This window comes from Sciurus vulgaris, assembly GCF_902686455.1.
Source record: "Sciurus vulgaris genome assembly, chromosome: 11".
Classification (NCBI taxonomy): Eukaryota; Metazoa; Chordata; class Mammalia; order Rodentia; family Sciuridae; genus Sciurus; species Sciurus vulgaris.
In genome coordinates, this window is record NC_136472.1 from 39,532,861 (window position 1) to 39,551,687 (window position 18,827).

Below are 18,827 nucleotides of genomic sequence, written 5' to 3' on the forward strand. Positions count from 1 at the left end.
AATAAGAATCATTCAGTCATGGCCAAGTAGGGCTTATCTTAGGAATATAGGTTAGCTTAATATCTTCAAATCAATCAATGCTGTCCCCCTGCCTGTAATTCTAGCAACTCTGGAGGCTAAGGTAGGGGGATCTCTAATTCAAGGTAAGCCTCTGCAGCCTGGTGAGACCCTTCCTCAGGAAAAAAAAAAAAAAAAAAAAAAAAAAAAAAAAGTTGAATCAATCCAGCAGCACTCTACCACCACTTGTGGCTCAGTGGTAGAGTATCCCTGGGTTCAATCTCCAATATCACAAAAGGGGGGGAGGGAAATCAATCAATCAACACAAAATACTATGTTAATAGAACAAAGGACTAAACCATAGGATCATCTCAACACATGAGATAATATACTTGACAAAATTTAATACCCTTTTACGATAAAACAAACAAACCTAAAATCAGAAGACGGCTTACCCAAATGATAGATGAGACCTAAGAAAACTCACTATCATCCTACTTAATGTTGAAAAACTGGATGCTTTCTCCTAAGAAAGATATCTAAAAAAGTAAAATTACCTTCATTTGTTGATGAGAGATCTTGTATATATAGAAAATTCCAAGGAATTACTAAAAGACTATTAGAACTAGTAAATGAGTTCAGCAAGACTGAAGGAAACAAGAAGCCCGATATACAACAATCAAATGTATTTCTATATACCTATAATGAAAAATCCAAAAATGAAAATAGAAACATAATTTATAACATTTCAGAAACAAAATATTTAGGAATAAATTTAATGATATGCAAACCTTACACTGTGAAAACTACAAAACATTGTTCAAAAAATTAAAAAATGCCCAACCATATAATTAGGAAAATATCCCATGTTCATGGATCAGAAAACTTAACATTGTTAAAATGGCAATACCCCTCAAATTGATGTACAGATTCAACCCAACCCCTATAAAAATTCTAGCTGTATTTTTTCCCATTAATTGGCACACTGATTTCAAAATTCATGGAAATGAAGAAGACCCAGGATAGCTGAAATAATCTTGAAAGTAGAAGAGCAAAGCTGGAAGATTCACTCCCAATTTAAAAACTTACTATAAAGCTACAGTAATCAAGGTAGTATATTAAAAGACACACATACAGTCATAGATCAGTAGAGCAGAAAGATCTTCTGGACTCCTACATTTGAAAAAATTTTCAACAAAAGTGCCAAAACTATTAAGTAGGGAAAGAACAGTCTATTCAACAAATGGTGCTTAGATACCTGGATAGCCACATATGAAAGAATAAAGTTGGAACTCTATCTCACACCATATACAAAATTTACTAAAAACAGATAATAAACCTAAATGTAAAAGCTAAAATTATCAAATTCTTAGAGGAAACAGGTGTAAAGCTTTTTTTTTTCTTCCCTCCCCAGAGACAGGGTGTTACTAAGTTGTTTAGGCCCTTGCGAAAGTGCTTAGGCTAGTCTTAAATTTGTGATCCTCTTGCCTCAGTCTCTGTGTCACTGGGATTACAGGTATGTGTCACCATGCCTGACTCATGGGTGTAAATCTTTATGACCTTGGGTTAAGGTTTTAGAAATGCCACCAAGAACATATGTAACCAAAGAAAACATAAAATGAACTTCATCCAAATGTAAAACTAATGCCATCACGAAAGTGAAAAGATAACCTAGAGAATGGGAATCATAAATAAAAATATACTTACCAAAGATTTATATCCAGAATATTTGCAGAACTCATCATCTCAATAAAGACAAATAATTTTAAAAATGGGCAAAGGATCTGAATAGATGTTTGTCCCAAGAAGATATTAAAAATAACCAAAAAAAAAAAAAAAAAAAAAAAAAAAAAAAAAAAAAAAAAAACCAAAAAGCACATGAAAGGCCACTCAACAGAGGTCATTAAATAAATGCAAACCAAAATGAGATACAACAGCTATAGCATGGCTTTAGTCAGTAATAATACACAATGACCAGTGTTAGCAAGAATGTGGAGTAATTGCAGCCCTCATACAATGTCAATGGGAATGTAAAATAGTACAGTCTCTTTTGATATCAAGTTTAGCCATTCCTCCGTTAAACAAGGAAATATGATGGCTGAGGAATTTGACTTCTGGACATGCAGAAAAATAAAAACAAATATTCACACAAAAATTTGTACATGGTAAAAACCAACCAACCAACCAACCAACAAAAAAGCCCAAATTTGGACATGAAGCTGGGAATGTAGCTTGGTGGTACAGTGCTTGCCCAGCATGTGTGAGGCCCTGGGTTCCATCCCTAGCAGTGCAAAAAAAAAAAAAAAAAAAATCTTGTATTTGACTGTTCATAGCAGTAGTATTCAAAATAGTCAAAATGTGTGTATGTGAGGGGGGACCAAAATGTTCATTAACTGATGAATAGATACACAAAATATGGTATCATTACATTACTATGAAATAAAAAGGAACATCATGGATGCTAAAAAACATTATGCTAAATTAAGGAAGCCAGCCAGAAAAGGTCACCTATTATATGATTTATTTTATATGAAATGTCCTAAATAGGTAAATCTACAGAAAATGAAAGTACATTAGTGGTCGCCTATGGCTTGATAAGGTGTTGAGATTGACTGCTAATGGGCAGGGGGTACAGGCATTTTTGAGTGAATGATGAAAAATGTTCTAAAATTAGGCTGTGGTGATGGTTGTACAATTCTATGAAACCACTCAGTGCATTTTATTTTATTTTTTTGATTGTTGATGGACCTTTATTTTACTCATAAATTTATATGTGGTGCTGAGATCGAATCCAGTGCCTCTCATGTGTTAGGTAAGTGCTCTACCACTGAGCCACACAACCCCAGCCCAGTCAGTACATTTTAAATGGGTAGATGTTATGTTAAGTGAATTATAATTCAATAAAGCTAATTGAAAAAAACTTTGAACACCAGACCTGAGAGACAAATCCTAGGTTGAGGAACAAATATAATGTAGCATTCTAATGGTAATTCTGAATAATACTAATGAATTAAAATAATAACAATATATACAAAAACAAAAGACACAAAAGCCAGTGAGCCTTCACTTATACTAACCTATGCAGCAGGGATATTTGGTTATAGGTTAAATTGTAAAAACTGTTTCTTTTAAAAATATTAATTCTATTTGCTTAGAGTGATAGAGAATTGAGAGAGAATCAAAGCAGACCTCAGATATGCATACTAAAGTACTTCACAGCTACAGTAAAGCCCTGATTTTTCTTATCAGTCAGCCAACCTGTTCTTCTACCAAATTAAAGCTACCCTTATACACAGTTAAGGGGAAAATTCAGCTGAGAAAGTACAGATAAATAATTTTATCTGATATTAGAAGCCCATACTATAGAATTTTATCCCAATGTAACATATATCTCTATAAAACTATAGCTACACTATAACACTTTTCTATCACAAAAATAAGTATATAAATGAACACTGTCTTGTCTGTGACAGGTTCTATATATTAGACATTTCTAACATTATAATAATTGCTGACCCAAAATAGTATTTCAAATGTTAATTAAAAAGAATGTTTTGTTGGGTGGATACAGCATTTAAAGATTACTTGTACAAGGATCCATGAGTAAATATTACTAACTGTGATAGGTTTTACAATCAATTTTATTTTTATCCATTTTTATTGAGAAACTATATTCATATAAATAATAGATGAATGAAGGAATAAAAGGGATATTTTTAATAGCAATGACACTGTATTCTACAAATGCCCCCTGCCTATTTTTTCTTTTTCTGCAGTGCTGGGCATTGAACCAAGGGCCTTATGCACACAAGGCAGGTGTTCTGTCACTAAGCTACATTTGCTTAGCATGCGTGAGGCACTGGGTTTGATACTTTGCACTACATACAAACATAAGCAAATAAAATAAAGGTATGCTATTCATCTACAACTACAAAAAAAATTTTTAAAATATAAAACATAAATGAATAAACAAATTTTAAACAACATGCTTCAGCCAGATGCAAAAAGAGGAGATGTTACCTCAAGGTAAAGTGCTAAATAGGTAAATCTCAACAGGTGCTATTTACACATTACTAAGGATGTCTTGAGTATAAAATACAAGCATGTGGTAACAGTAATATTTAAGTTAGAATAGGGTTAAATGGGAGTGTCAGTGTTAAAAAATCTGCATTATCTAAGAAGATATTGGCAGATATTGAGAAGTTAAAAATGCATATTGTAACCAGGAAAAGAACAGAAATACTTCTCAAAACAATCAGGAGGGTGGGAAAGAATGAAATGAGTGAAACAAGACTAATCATGTATTGACACTTTTTTGTTTTTGTTATGTTTTCTGCAGGGCTAGGGATTGAATGCAGAGCCTCATGCATGAACCCTGGGCTACACCCTCTTCCCCTATGAATAATTACCAAAACCAAGTGATACATGAATTGATTTCATTATGCTAATTTTTCTACTTTTAATATGTTTGAAATTTCCATTATAAAAAGTTAAGGTCTTCCTCTGCTTCCTGGTGCTGTATCCTGAGCTACTTTTCTCTACCACACTCTTCTGCCATGAAGTTCTTCTGCCTCACCTAGGGCATAAAGCAATGGAGCTAGCTGACTATACACTGAGACCTCTGAAACCCCAGAAACAGTTTCACATTTCCTTTAATTGGTGGGAAGCATGTGAACTAATTGGTGGTGAATGTAAAAGTCAATGTGGGGAGTGGTAAGGGAGGAGTGCTAGGGACTGAATTGGAGTAGGTTTGTTCCATGCTTCTGTTATTATGTCAGGGTGTATCCTGATGTTGTATATAACAAAAAAGAATAAAAAATAAAATAAAATAGCATTCAAAGGATAGGAAAGAAGGAAATATGGGATGAATTTAACAAAATCAAGTTATATGCATATGTAAATGTACCACAGGGAATTTCACCTTTCTGTATGTGGAAAATACCAATCAAAATAAATAAGTAGCCGGTTGAGGAAGATCGATAGAGTAGAGCAAGAAGAATGGGGGAAGAAGAGGTGAGAGAAAGTGGGGGAATGGTGTGACTGAAATAAAATTCCATGCATGTATGACTGTCAAAATGAACCCACTATGTATTATAATGCTCTAGTAAAAAAAGTAAAAATAAAATAAGGAAGCATAGATTCAAAGCTAAAAAAAATAAAAAGTTAAATGTAGTCATAGAGAATTTAGGTTATCATATAGTGCAAGGCCTACAACTGGACACTGTATAAAAGAATGTGACTTGACAGAATTCTAAGTAATTGAAGAGACTAAGACCCAAGAACAGTACCCATCTTAATTACTTCTCATTATTTCATTAGTTCTTATTACTTCATCCATGACCTAGTATTTCTGTGTATGAATGTCTGTAATGAATAAAGAATTAATTAAAATATTATTTTAAAAAATTAAGCACAGTTGAGAATACAGCTATTAATGGTAAAGTGTGTACTTAAGTGTACACTTAGTATGTGTGAGGTACTGGGTTCAATTCCCAGCGCATGCACACGCACACACACACACACACACAGTTAAGCAAAAAATAAAGTATAACTTCCAAAGAAACCGAGGGAAATTTGATTGATATTGTATATTTATACTGAGTTTTAAAACAAACTAAAGTATAGTGAATAGAGATGCCTACAAAGGTGATACATTTATAAAAGAAAAGCTAGGGAGAGCTGGGCAATTACACAAGCCTGTAATTCCAGCTACACAAGAAATTGAGGCAGAGGATTCAAAGTTTGAAGTCAGTTCTGGGCAACTTGGTGAGACCTGTCTCAAAATGAAAAAGGGGTGGGATACAGCTTAGCAGAAGAGCTCTTGCCTCACATTTGCAAGGCCTTGAGTTCAATAACCAATATGATTGCACCCCCACAAATAAAAGGGAGAGAAAGAAAAGCAGAATACTATCCAAACCAATTAGTGGTTAGTGGTTAGCTCTAAAGATTAGTGGGTATTAACTTAGTACTTAATTTATTTTTTTATTTTATTGCTTTCCAATTAATGGAATTTAATGCCATAAATTTTCTTCTTTGTTCCTCATTCTGACCACATCCCATTAGCTTCAATGTACTACTCTTCATACCAGGCAGAATGTCATTTCAGTTTTGGCTTCCTTTTTAAACCAAGATTTAGAAGGGTGGATAATTCTTTCTTTCTTTTCTTTTCTTCTTTTTTTTTTTTTTTTTCTTTTTGCTAGTATCTGAAATTACTGCATGGTAGTCAGGGAATATGGCCTGAATAATGTGTGCAATTTTCCAATTTATGAAAATTCTGTTGTATACTTTTAACTTTGTTATATTTCCATATATGAGTTATATTTCACAAGAAAATGTGTTTTGAAAGAAAACACAGATATGGAAAAACACTAAAAAATGTGAACAACAATAAAATCAATATGGTAATATCAGAAATCATTAAATGGGTAAAAGAATATTTTTATTATGTTAACAGGAAATTTGACTGTATTAAAATTTTATGCACCTAATTACATGAGCTTAAAACATATCAAGTAAACAGTATTAGAAAAACAATAAAACATAGTGGGAAACTTTAACACACCTTTCTCAGGAATCAAGAGATCAAGCAATCTAAAAATAAACAAGGATAGAGAGGATTTTAAAAATCTTTTTATTACTATAAAATTTTAAACATACACAAAGTAGAAAATGCAAACCTTCATGTACTACATAACTCAACCTTAATAAGCATAAACATTTTGTTTGAGTTTTTTTGGAGGGTGGGAGGTTGGTACTGGGGATTGAACAAAGGAGTGCTTTGCCACTGAGTACATCCCCAGTACTATTTTATCTTTGAGACAGGGTCTTGCTAAATTGCTGAGGCTGGCCTTGAATTTTTGGTCATCCTGCCTCAGCCTCTCCAGTTGCTGGTATTACAGCTGTGCATCCACCACAAATGTTTTTGATATACTTGTTTCATCTGTCACTGTATATCTGTTGGGGTATCCTATGCAAATCCCAGACATGTTATCTTCCTCCAAATATAATCCAAAATATAATAACACATGTACATTTTCTTATATAACGGAATGTCATTTATTATCTTAAAAATTAAAAGAAAGGGCTGGGGAATATAGCTCAGTTGTTAGCATGCTTGCCTCGTAAGTACAAGGCCCTGGGTTCAATCTCCAGCACCACAAAAAAATAAATAAATAAAATAAAATAAAAGACATAAAGGATTTGAACAATGTTTTCTGTACTTGGTGCATTTAACAAGCCACTAACAAAATTTTGATCAACCTCTAAATACAGACATATTCCCTGAACAAAATATGAATTAATTTTTAAAAATAACAAACTAGTATTTAACAGAAGAAAACCCATGCCCATTCCTCACAACTCTTGTGTTAAAAAAGAAATCAAAACTGAAATGACAAATTGTTTAAGAAAGACAGTATAAACATCATAAATTGAACAAGTGGGACATGTCCCAAGCATAGTATAAAGAAAACTAAAAGCTTAGTATGCTATTATATAAAAGCTTAGGATGCTAACAAAATTAAGACTGAAACACAAAAATAAATCACTATAACCTAATTTATGAGTCTAAGGGTAAAATATTAACAAGTTAAATCTTGTAATGGATTAAAATAACTCATCATGACCAAGTAGTAGATAGAAAATATAAAAATAAGCATTAAAGTCAAGAAGCTAGAAAGAGAATAATAAATTAAACACAAAGAAGATGGGGAAAGGATTAACATGAAGGCAGAAATTAAGAAAAAGTAGGTCAAGTGAAACAGGAAAGTATGTTTTTTTTTTTGAAAAAATCACTTAATAGGCAAAAACTTCACAGACAACTGATAAGGAAAAATATGCAAAAAACCATTAGGAGCAAGAAAGCACACATAATTACAGAAGCAGAAAAAAGACTAAAAACCTATGTACACGTTTATAACAACAAGTTTAAAAAACTAAATGAAAGAAATAATTTTCCTAGAAATTATGCCTTTCTTAAATTGCCCCAGATAGATCAAGTTACATCGGGAAAAAAAAAGGGAAAGATGACCAGTCAGATCTATTCAAGTTCTATCAAATCCCTATTACATAGGATAAACTTTTTCAAAGCGTAGACAAACATGAAAACTTTGCCAGTTTAATCTGGAAGACCAATTTAATCCTGAATATAAAAGTAAACAAAATTAAGACTGAAACACAAAAATAAATCACTATAACCTAACTTATGAGTCTAAGGGTAAAATATTAACAAGTTAAATCTTGTAATGGATTAAAATAACTCATCATGACCAAGCAGAGTTCATGACAAAAAAATTTAGAAAGATTTGGCACTGGGAAACCAAGTAATAACATCACAGTATAGATTAATGAGGGGCAAAAAGGACTTATCAGAAAAGCTAAAAAAAACAAAAACAAACAAACAAAAAAACTGAAAAGCCAGGTGTGGTAGCACATGGCTGTAATCCCAGAGACTCCATTGACTGAGGCAGGATGATGGATCACAAATTCAAGGCCAGTTTCAGCAACTAAGAGAGGCCCTAAGCAACTTAGCAAGACCCTGTTTCCAAAAAGAAAAAAAAAAAGAAAGAAAGAAAGTAGACTTTAGAATAAGAATTATTACAAAGGATAAAGGACATTTCATACTGATAAAAGGGTCAATTCACTAAGAATTAATCATAAATGTGTATAAACCTAAAAACAGCTCAAAATACAGAAAACAATAATTGAAAGTAAAAGACAAATCCACAAATATACTTGGTGATTTCGACACTCCTCTCTGTTATTAAAAACAGATAATCTGCAAAGTAAACAACACTAACAACCAGCTTAATCTAATTGACACATATTCTATCCAATAAAAAAACACATAACCTTTTAATGTACATATAGAACATTCACCAAGATCAACCATATTCTGGGCTACAAAGTAAATACTTTTAAAGCATTGAAATCAAACAATGTATATTTTCTGACCTTAATAAAATTCAATCAGAAATCCATGAAAGAAAGGTGTCCAGAAAATCCTCACATATTTGAAAATTAAATAATCTAATCTAAATAGTTCATGAATCAAAGAAGCAGCATTAAAGGAAATTTCTCAAATTTTGGAACTAAAAAAAAAACATATAACATATCCAAATTGATGACAGGTACCTAAAACAATGCTTAGAGAATATGTTTACTGTAGCAAAGAGATTTCAAACAGGGGGAAAAAAATAGAAAAGGGCAAAATAAACCTAAATCAAACAGAAGAAATAATGAAAACAGCAGAAATCAATGAAATTGTTAACAAAGGAGAAATGTCGGTGAAACTAAAAGCTGATCTTTGAAAGTGATCAATAAAATCCATTAAATTCTATGCACACTGACCAAGACAAAACAAGAGAAGACACAGATTACTAATACTAGGAATGAAAGATAGAGAATCACTACAAAGCTACAGACACTACAAAGATAATGGCAGAATGCTACTAGCGACTCTAATCCATAAATTGGACAACCTGATGAAAGGGATCAGTTCCTTGAATGATACAAGCCTCCACAACTACAGTCAAGAAGAAATAGGCAAGGTGAATACTTCCATTAATGAATTCATTATTTTTTTTCTGATAAAGGAAATTCCAGGTCCAGATGGTTTCATTGGTAAACTTGACCAAACATATGTGGAAGAAATAGTACCACCCAATCTCTTGCTCTTGTACAAAACAGGAAAGACAGGGAAACTCCACAGCCATTTGTGAGGCCAGCAATAACTTGATACCAAACCAGAAATGGGCATTACAAAAGAAAACTACAGATAAGTATCATGAACACAGACACAAAAATTCTCCAAAAATATTAGAGGGCTGGGGAGATAGCTCAGCTGGTAGAGTGCTTTGCCTCACAAGCACAAGACCCTGAGTTCGATCCCCAGTACCACATACACACACAAAAAAAAATTAGAAAGTTGCATCCATGTTTAAAAAATGATAACATATCACAACCAGTGGAGTTTATCTGGAGAATACAAGGCTGAGAATATATTTGAAAACTGATCAGTGTAATTAACTATAACAACAGACTAAATAAGAAAACAAGACCATCTCAACAGATGAAGGAAAGGCACTTGAAAAATTCAACCTCTATGCACTATAAAAACTGTCAGCAGGAACAAGGAATGCTTGCCAAGCATGCACAAGGTCCTGGGTTCCACACAGCAAAAATGAGAGAGAGACAGCGAGAGAGAGAGAGAAAAAAAAAGACTTCCTTATTACAGATGTTATCATTGTCTACTGACAAAATCCTATAGAATCTACAAAAAGAAAAAAGTCCTAGAATAACAAGTTGTGCAAATCCATAGGAATTAAGATCAAAATGCAAAACTCAACTGTATTTTTATAATCTGCCAATGATATATTTATAATCTACCAATAAATAATTTGAATTTGAAATTTTGGGGAGGCTGAGGCAGGATTCCAAGTTCAAGGCCAGCCTCAACAACTCAGCAAAACTTGTTCTCAAAATAAAAAGGACCAGAGGATATAGTTTGGTATAAATCACTCATAGGTTCAATCCCCTAGTACCAAAAAAAAAAAAAAAAAAAGAGTCAAATTGCTGTAGATTTGTAGATTCAATGAAATCATAATCCCAGCAGGTAATTTTTTATTTGCACTTGTTATGTAGCTTAAAGATATATTTCTTTTGTAAAGATCAGCCCATTAATTTTATGGCATTGCAAACTTATCTGTGACCTACTTCCCATTAATTGGTATAAAACACTATTTTAGATTTTTTAAAAATTTAATACCTGTGAGCAGTTCTATAATTATTTTGGTTTTGTTTATTTGTTTCCAGGCTGTTAAGTTTCTATTTTTTGCAGTACTGAGGTTGGGCCCAGGGCCTAATGCATGCCAGGTAAATGCTCTGAACCATGGGCCACATCCTAGCATCCTAGTCCTTTCTTTTCTTTTCCTTTCTTCCCCCCATTCCCTTTTTTTTTTTTTTTTTTTTTTTTTTTTTGAGATAGAGTCTTGCTAAATTGCCCAAGGTGGCCTAGAAATTGAAATTCTTCTGCCTCAGCCTCCTGAGTACTAGAAATACAGGCATGTGCACTGTACCTGGCCACTTCACAGTAATTAAAAGCAAAAAGGTAAACAGTGGAGAAAGAATAGTCTTTTCAACAACTAGTGCAGGAAAACCTGCACTTCCATATACAAAATAGGTAACTTCAATCCATATCTCAGTCATATCGGATCATACACAATACCAAATCAAAATGAATCACAGACCTAAACGTTAATAAGACTCAAAACAAATCACCCAAAATATGACTTTAGGAGACCAGAACAGGCATACAGATTATTCTGAGAAACTGCAGACCAGAGAAGTTCTGAAAGTAAACCTTTTGATAAGAAATTTATTTATCAACATGGAAAAGAAGTATCCTTCTCTGCACTAGGAAAGAAAAAGGATGACAAAGTTATCACATATATTTAATCAATGGAAAAAGCACAGACTCAAATCTGCATAACAAACCTTACAAAAAAAGAAACCTGTGTAAAAGGGGCTTTTCTGGGTGTCTCTTTTTAATTTCGCCTTTCTCCATACTGTTTCAGAGAAAGATGTTACTTAAGCCTGTGTTTATAAATGCTTTCTTTTGAGATCTGTTCTAGAGATTCACTCCTTCTAGATAGGAATTTGGGGATACAGAGAAAGGGAAGCACCCAGCAACACTGGGATGAAGGATATACCCCTGAACCATTGGAATGCAAAACAACTTGTGAGCAACCTAGCACATATCCTTGCTTGCAGAAAGTAGCATAAAAGGGCATTGTGCCAGCTCTAGAAAAACTGGCTTAAAATTGCTTAACTTCTCCCTGACTCCACCCATTCAGTCCCTAACTACTGTCCCTGTAAATATTAACACCCCAGACCAAAGTGTTTTTTCTTACTCCAGAGATAGTGCACATTCTCTCTTGAAAGTGTTTCTGCTTTTCTAAATCAATCTCTGTGCCCGACATGTCCTTAAATTCTTTTCCGCATTGTCAAGAATCCCACTCATCCTGAGTTCAGGTCCCCCTTTCTGGAAATTCCTTGGACCTCCTCCACTAATGATTTCTCTAGGTTTTTTTTTTTTTTTTTTTTTGGTAACATGAGGTATAATTGTTAAGTTTGTTTTTCTCTTGTTAATCTATCTTTTGCTACAAGCATTAACAGCTAAAATCTATGAAATTTTTTCCCTGACATGTAAAATGCAAAACTTCTACAAAAAAAAAAATTTGTGACCATGGGTTAAGATTTCTTAAGATACAAAAAAAGTATAATTATAAAAGGAAAAAAAATCATTAAATTAGAGCATATCACAACTGGAAACTTTTGCTAACAACACATAAGAAGCAGGTGTGGTGGCACACAGTTGTAATGCCAGTGACTTAGGAGGCTAAGGTAAGAGAATTGGAAATTTGGGGCCAACCTGAGCAACTTAGTGAGGCCCTGTCTCAAAATAAAATAGAAAAGGCTAGGGTTGTACTTTGGTGGTAGAACACCCATGTTCAATCTCCAGTACTGGACAAATCACATGGAACTTGAAAAGAGGTGGACTCTGAAACACAAAAAGAACTCTCAAAACTCAAAATAAGAGCAAAAAGACCAGCTGGGTGTACTGGTTCACACCCGTAATCCCAGTGACTCAGGAGACTGAGGTAGGAAGATTGCAAGTTTGAAGTCAGCCTCAGCAACCTTGCAAGATGCTGCCCCAAAATAAAAAATAAAAGGATTAGAGAGAATTGCTCAGTGGTAGAATGATTACCTACCACATGAACCTCAAATACCTGCTTTATTTTGTGTCAAAGAAACCGCATTATAAAGACTACATATTGTATGATTCCACTTACATGAGAAAACAATATGGAGAAAGAATAAATCAATGGATGTCTGGGGGGGGTAGAAGTGATTACAAAGGCACAGCATAAGAAAAGTTGGGGGTTGACTGGAACTGTTCAGAATCTCAACTGATGGTTGTTACTAACTATGCGTGTATCAAAACTCAGCACCATACATAAATTTTACTATATGAAAACTTAAAGATAAAATATCCATGGTGATATTTTTAAAATGTAAAAATGAGAGAAAGAGGGAAAAAAGAAAAGCTCTTATTAAGAATATTAAAACTAGAGGCTAAGGTTGTAGCTCAGTAGGTAAGAGTGCTTGTCTGGCACATATGAGGGAGGCACTGGTTCAATCCTCAGTACCACATAAAAATAAATAAAATATATTACAACAAGCACTTGTAACTGTAGCACTTGCCTACTAGGCATTAGAGCATGGGTTTAATCTGCAGCAATGGTGTTGGGCGGGGGAAATGCTAATTAATTTAATAAAACAAATACTAATTAAAAAAAAAAATACTGGCTGAGAGCTTATTGGGAAACAGGACATCTACAAGGTGACCAAAATTGCCCAAATTCCCTACTGCTTACTCTGACTACTAAGAAAACAATATATTTTACAACAGAGAGATCTGACAGTAAATACCTTAAGTAGAAATTGAATGTAGCTAACCTGGCATGATATGACCCAGAAAACAACACTATGAAGTATACAATTTTACTAATGTTGTTCCCAGAAGCATTTATCCTAAACCCAAACGTCTATAGCCAAGTCTCAGTTTATAGAAAACACAGAAGACAAAGGAAAATGTTAAATGACAGGAGGAAATAATCAGACAAATGTAGAAGGAGAGACATTCTTTAGGAAAACTCTTCTTATGTATGTATAGTATATGTGGATGGGGTGGAGGTGGGGTTACTTGAACCCAGGAGCTTTCTGCCATTGAGTTTCAACCCCAGTCCTTTTAAAATATTGTTTAAATTTGGAGACAGGGTTTTGCTTACTGGCCCAGGAAGGCCTCAAACTTGCAATCCTCCTGCCTCAGCCTCCCAAGTTGATGGAATTATAGGCATGAGTCATTGGATCCTGCAAGAAAACTCTTCTTGATTCTTCAATATTCAGTGTGGTGCTGGGTACAGTGGTGCACACCTGTAATTCCAGCAACTCAGGAGGCTAAGGCAGGAGGATCACAAATTCCATAACAGCCTCAGCAAATTAGCTAGAGCCTATCTCAAAAAATAAAAAGGGGTGGAGATGTAGCTCAGTGGAAGAGTGTACTTCCCTGGGTTCAATCCCTGGCACATAATAATAATAATAATAATAATAATAATAATAATAATAAAATAATAATACTGTGGGAGGTGGGGAAGCAGACTTGTGTTATAGGTTAAAGGAAACTAGAGAGATACAACAATAAAATGTAGTAAGTGAACTCTGACTGGATCCTAAATCCGTCTCAAACATGTCACTGCTCTCTCCCCCTACTCTTTAAAGACTAAGTGGTAGAATGGTCCAACTGCTAGAGCAATGTAATAGCACTTCTATTTTCTATGCAGCTTGCTCAGACATCAAAAATAGTTCCTTTATGAAACTATATTAATTAAAAAACAATCCTCCCAAAATGCCAAAAGGTATTGGATATGCTGATTCTAAATTTCTCTGGTTAGAAAAATCTAATAATAGTGAAAAGAACCATAAAAAGGGGTTGGGGAGATAGCTCAGTTGGTAGAGTGCTTGCCTCGCAAGCACAAGGCCCTGGGTTCAATCCCCAGCACGGAAAAAAAAAAAAAAAAAAAGAACCATAAAAAGGAGTAATTACACAGGACTTAATGAACTAACACACAGTTGAAGAGAGAACAGACAACTAGGTCAATGGAAAAAAAATAAAGTCCACATACGGACCCACAAATGTGAGAAAAAGTTACTAAAAATGGCTTTTCAGAAAAATGGGGGAAATGGACTACACAATAAATATGTTTAAACAATTGAACATCCATTTTGGGGGAAAATGCTAAGTCCTTACAATATCCCACAACCTCAAATAAATTTCACAGGCAAGGAGTTAAACAAAAATAAAATTAAAACCTAATGTTTAAGTTTTAGAAGAACTTCAAGAACCACAAAAAACAAACTAAAGAACTTCTGCATTGCTATTTCATTTTAAAGCTTACAACACGCTTCAGCCAAATGCATTTTATCCATAAAGATACAAAAAAACTGAAAGGAAATAACATTTTTTGTTTCACTGTGTTCTTGAGCTCTGGGTTTCAGTCACCTATGTCCTAACAGTTTACTCTGCACACCTACAGCGATTTAGTTGACCTCCATTTTGAAGAAATATATTACTTCACTTGAATGATATTTAATTGCAACTAGACTTTGCAACCTCTAACATTCTGCTTCTACTGGGTAGGTCATAGTAAGGTAGATTCAGAAACATTTTAGTTGCTGTGGATGGCAGGATGTACCCTGCTCTGAGTTAGTCCATTTTGTAAAGCAATAGTTTGCCATGAGTTACTCCATTTTGAATACAAGTGCCAAGGTGGAATGACTATACCTTGTTTGTACAAATTAACCACCACCATCTGCACAGCACAATCATATATCACAAACAGATAAATTAATCATGCTAATAAAAATGACCTCCTGGGAACTTATCAAATTAAATCAGAAGCATGTGAATATGTAGGCATATTAAACCCATATCAGAAAAACCAGGTCCATGAACCTACCAGCATTACCAGATGTAAATCCCCATAGGGAAACCTACAGAGGGAAAAGAACCCTGTTTTAGTCAGGCTTTTTGCTGCTATGACCAAAACACCATACAAGAACAAGGTAGAGGAGGAAAAGTTTATTTGGTGCTCATGGTTTCGGAGATCTCAGTTCATAGATGGCTGTCTGACATCATTCCTCTTGGGCCTGTGTAGAGGAGGAAAGCAAGTTCCAGACACTGCTACCAGAAAGAAGAGAGAGCGAGCTCTGCTTATCACGAACAAAATATATATCCACCGACATGCCCCCAAGTGACCCACTTCCGCCAGCCATACCCCACCTTCCTATATTTACTACCCAGTTAATCTATAACTATATATTTGTGTAAAGTGTGATGTGTGACTTGAATATTACAGATATTAGTAATATATAGAGAGTTGAAGAACTGTGCTTGCTAGGTGTAGTAGCCCATGCTTATAATCCCAGGGGCTCAGGAGGTTGAGGAGGATCATGAGGTCAAAGCCAGTCTCAACAACTTAGGAAGGCCCTAAGTAACTCAGTAAGACCCTGCCTCTAAATAAAATATAAAAAAGGGCTGGGGATGTGGCTCAGTTGTTAAGCGCCTATGGGTTCAATCACTTGTACCCTCCCAAAAAAAACACCCCTCCCCACAAAAACACCTCAAAACACCCCCTGTGCTTATCCTGCTTATGGTTACCAAGTGAACCACAACTACTCAGTGAATTAAAACTGATGGAAGTAATAAAGCTTGTGAATTTGTTGTTATTTTATTAAGTTCTAACATCGCATAAAGATGCAAATACGTCAGGTTTATGTTAAGGGCATAGCTCACAGTGTGTGAGCTAGTTTTATACTAAAAGTTGAATTCAATTTGAAGTGAGTTGGGACCTATGAAAATGGCAACCATTCCTAGTTTCAAGACTGAAACACACACACACACACACACACACAGAAAGAACAGTTGGGCTGGGGATACATCTCAGTTGGTAGAGTGCCTGCCTCGCAAGCACAAGGCCCTGGGTTTGATTCCTAGCAACACACACACACACACACACACACACACACAAAAGACAAAAAAAAAGACTGAAACAGATTTCTCCTTCCTTTTATACTCCATTTGTCATTTTTTATTGTTAAATTTGAAGTGCTAGGGATCCAGGGCCTCACATGCTAAACCAGTGTTCTCGGCACTGAACTACACTTTCAGCCCTCCACTGTCAATTTAATGCACACACAGAAATCAAAGTGTTAGACTGTGCTCCACCTTGCCTAAATGAGCTCAGGAGATAATTTAAATTAATCCCAGATAAGGTTTCATAGTTTTGTTTTTCTTAATCCAATTATGTGATTTATTTATTTAGTGCACTACTGGGGATTAAACCCAGGGGTGCTTTACCATTGAACTACATCCTCTGTTCTTTTTTTGATTTGGAGCTATATTCCTAACCATTCTTGACCTCCCCCATCCCTACTTTTTAAACTTCTTCCTTTACATGGAATCACAGAATTTGGAGGACCACAGGCCCACCATATCCTCTCTGTGACTTCACCAAAACTGTATGACATAGTGTACCATATCTGCAAAATTCAGAATTCTAGTAACAACATTTAAGAGAGCAAAACCTAGCAACTTAACTTTAACTCATGTTCCACGTTTTTCTCCCAGAGCTGGGAAATGAACCCAGGGCCTCATGCATGTTACACAAACTCTCTTATCCCTGACCTGCACCCCTAACTCTTTTTATTTCCTTTTAAGACAGATGCCCAGGCTGGCCTCCAACTTGTGATCCTCCTGCCTCTGCCTCCAGATACTCGAGAGGCTTAAGCCACCCACCTGGCTACTTTTTAAAATTTATTTTGGTGCTGGAGATTGAACCCAGGGCTTTCTTTGCACATGCTAAGTATGAGCTACATATCCTCAGTCCTCACTTTTCTTTTAAATACCTTCATGCATTTAACAGTCATTTATTAAGTACCTACTATATTTCAGGCATGCAAGGATGGAGATGGACGTAGTTAATAACTAAAAATGTGACATTTTTTGTATTAAATGCTTGACATCTCTGAATCTTCTCAAAACCCTAGCAGAGGCACACTATATATTGTATCTGTTATGGTTTGGATCTGGAATGTCTCCCAAAGGCTTATGGGTTAAAGACTTGGTCCCCAATGAAGCAACATGCAAAGGTGGGGCTTTAGGGAAGTAAGTGAATGAAGACTCTGGTGTGTATGTGTCTATCTCTCTCCTTTTTTCCCTCTCCTTTGCTTCCTGAGTGTTATGAGGTGAGCAACTCTGTTCCACCATGATAGTCTCTGCCTCACCACAGACCCATAGCAATGAAGCCTGCGCACCATGGACTGAAACCATAAACCAAAATAAATCTTTCCTCCTGTAAGTGTTTCTCTCAGGTACTTTGTCACAGCAACAAAAAGCTGACTAACACAGTATCACTGTCCCTATTTTACAGATAAGGAATATATCTAAAGTCACACAGAATTAATTCAAACCTCCAAAGCTCAAATTCTTAACTATAACCTCTTGCTGGCCTAAAGGAACACATACTTTAATGAATACATTAAAACACAAAATTAAAAGCTTTCAAAGACACTTTAGGCATGTGGGAATTCAAAAAGTTAGAGCGTTAATCCTGCCATGAGTAATTTCCACAAAATGATTTGGATAATAGTTTTGATGGATGATGAATTATCTGCTGGACTGAAAAATGGAGAAGAGAACAGTGTAGGTAAAAATGTGTTCAAAGGGTCACAATTGTGTAAGAGGTTCAGATATCCAAGATATAAGAATTAGCTATCACAGGAGGAGGAAAGAGCAAACCAAGACAGTAAAACAGAAAAAGGAAAACCCGCCACCTCTCCTTTGTATTTTCCTATGAAATGCAAAAGAATGTTTCAAAGCATAAGTAATAACCAACTTTCCTTTTCAGAGAGCTTGTTTGGAGGTTCTAGCAGGAGAGCACAGTTACTTGTATTCCCCTGACTGAAGAATGGTCCTCCTCTATTAGGGAAGGTCATCCTCTTCAACCAAGCGCACAGCTTCAAGAGGGACTCACATGGAGGGATGAAGGAGGAAGGGGACATTTGCCTAGCCAGCCAGATCATCCAAAGCAGCCCTAGCAGGATAATGGTGTGACAGATGTCACAACCAGGTTGCCCTCACATCCTCAAATTTCCTTTTCTATAAAGATAAATCTGACAACAATGTGGAAGATGGACTGTATAGAGACTGG

The 18,827-nt window shown here is 35.1% G+C and overlaps 1 protein-coding gene and 1 long non-coding RNA gene across 5 annotated transcripts in view; one reads left to right on the forward strand and one right to left on the reverse strand.

The window, feature by feature from the left end:
• The window catches only part of LOC306639480, a 66,679-nt gene that overhangs the window by 42,787 nt on the left and 5,065 nt on the right, over window positions 1–18,827 (forward strand). The gene's annotated exons all lie outside the window — the stretch shown is intronic.
• The window catches only part of QSER1 (glutamine and serine rich 1), an 87,214-nt gene that overhangs the window by 22,012 nt on the left and 46,375 nt on the right, over window positions 1–18,827 (reverse strand). The window lies entirely within an intron of this gene.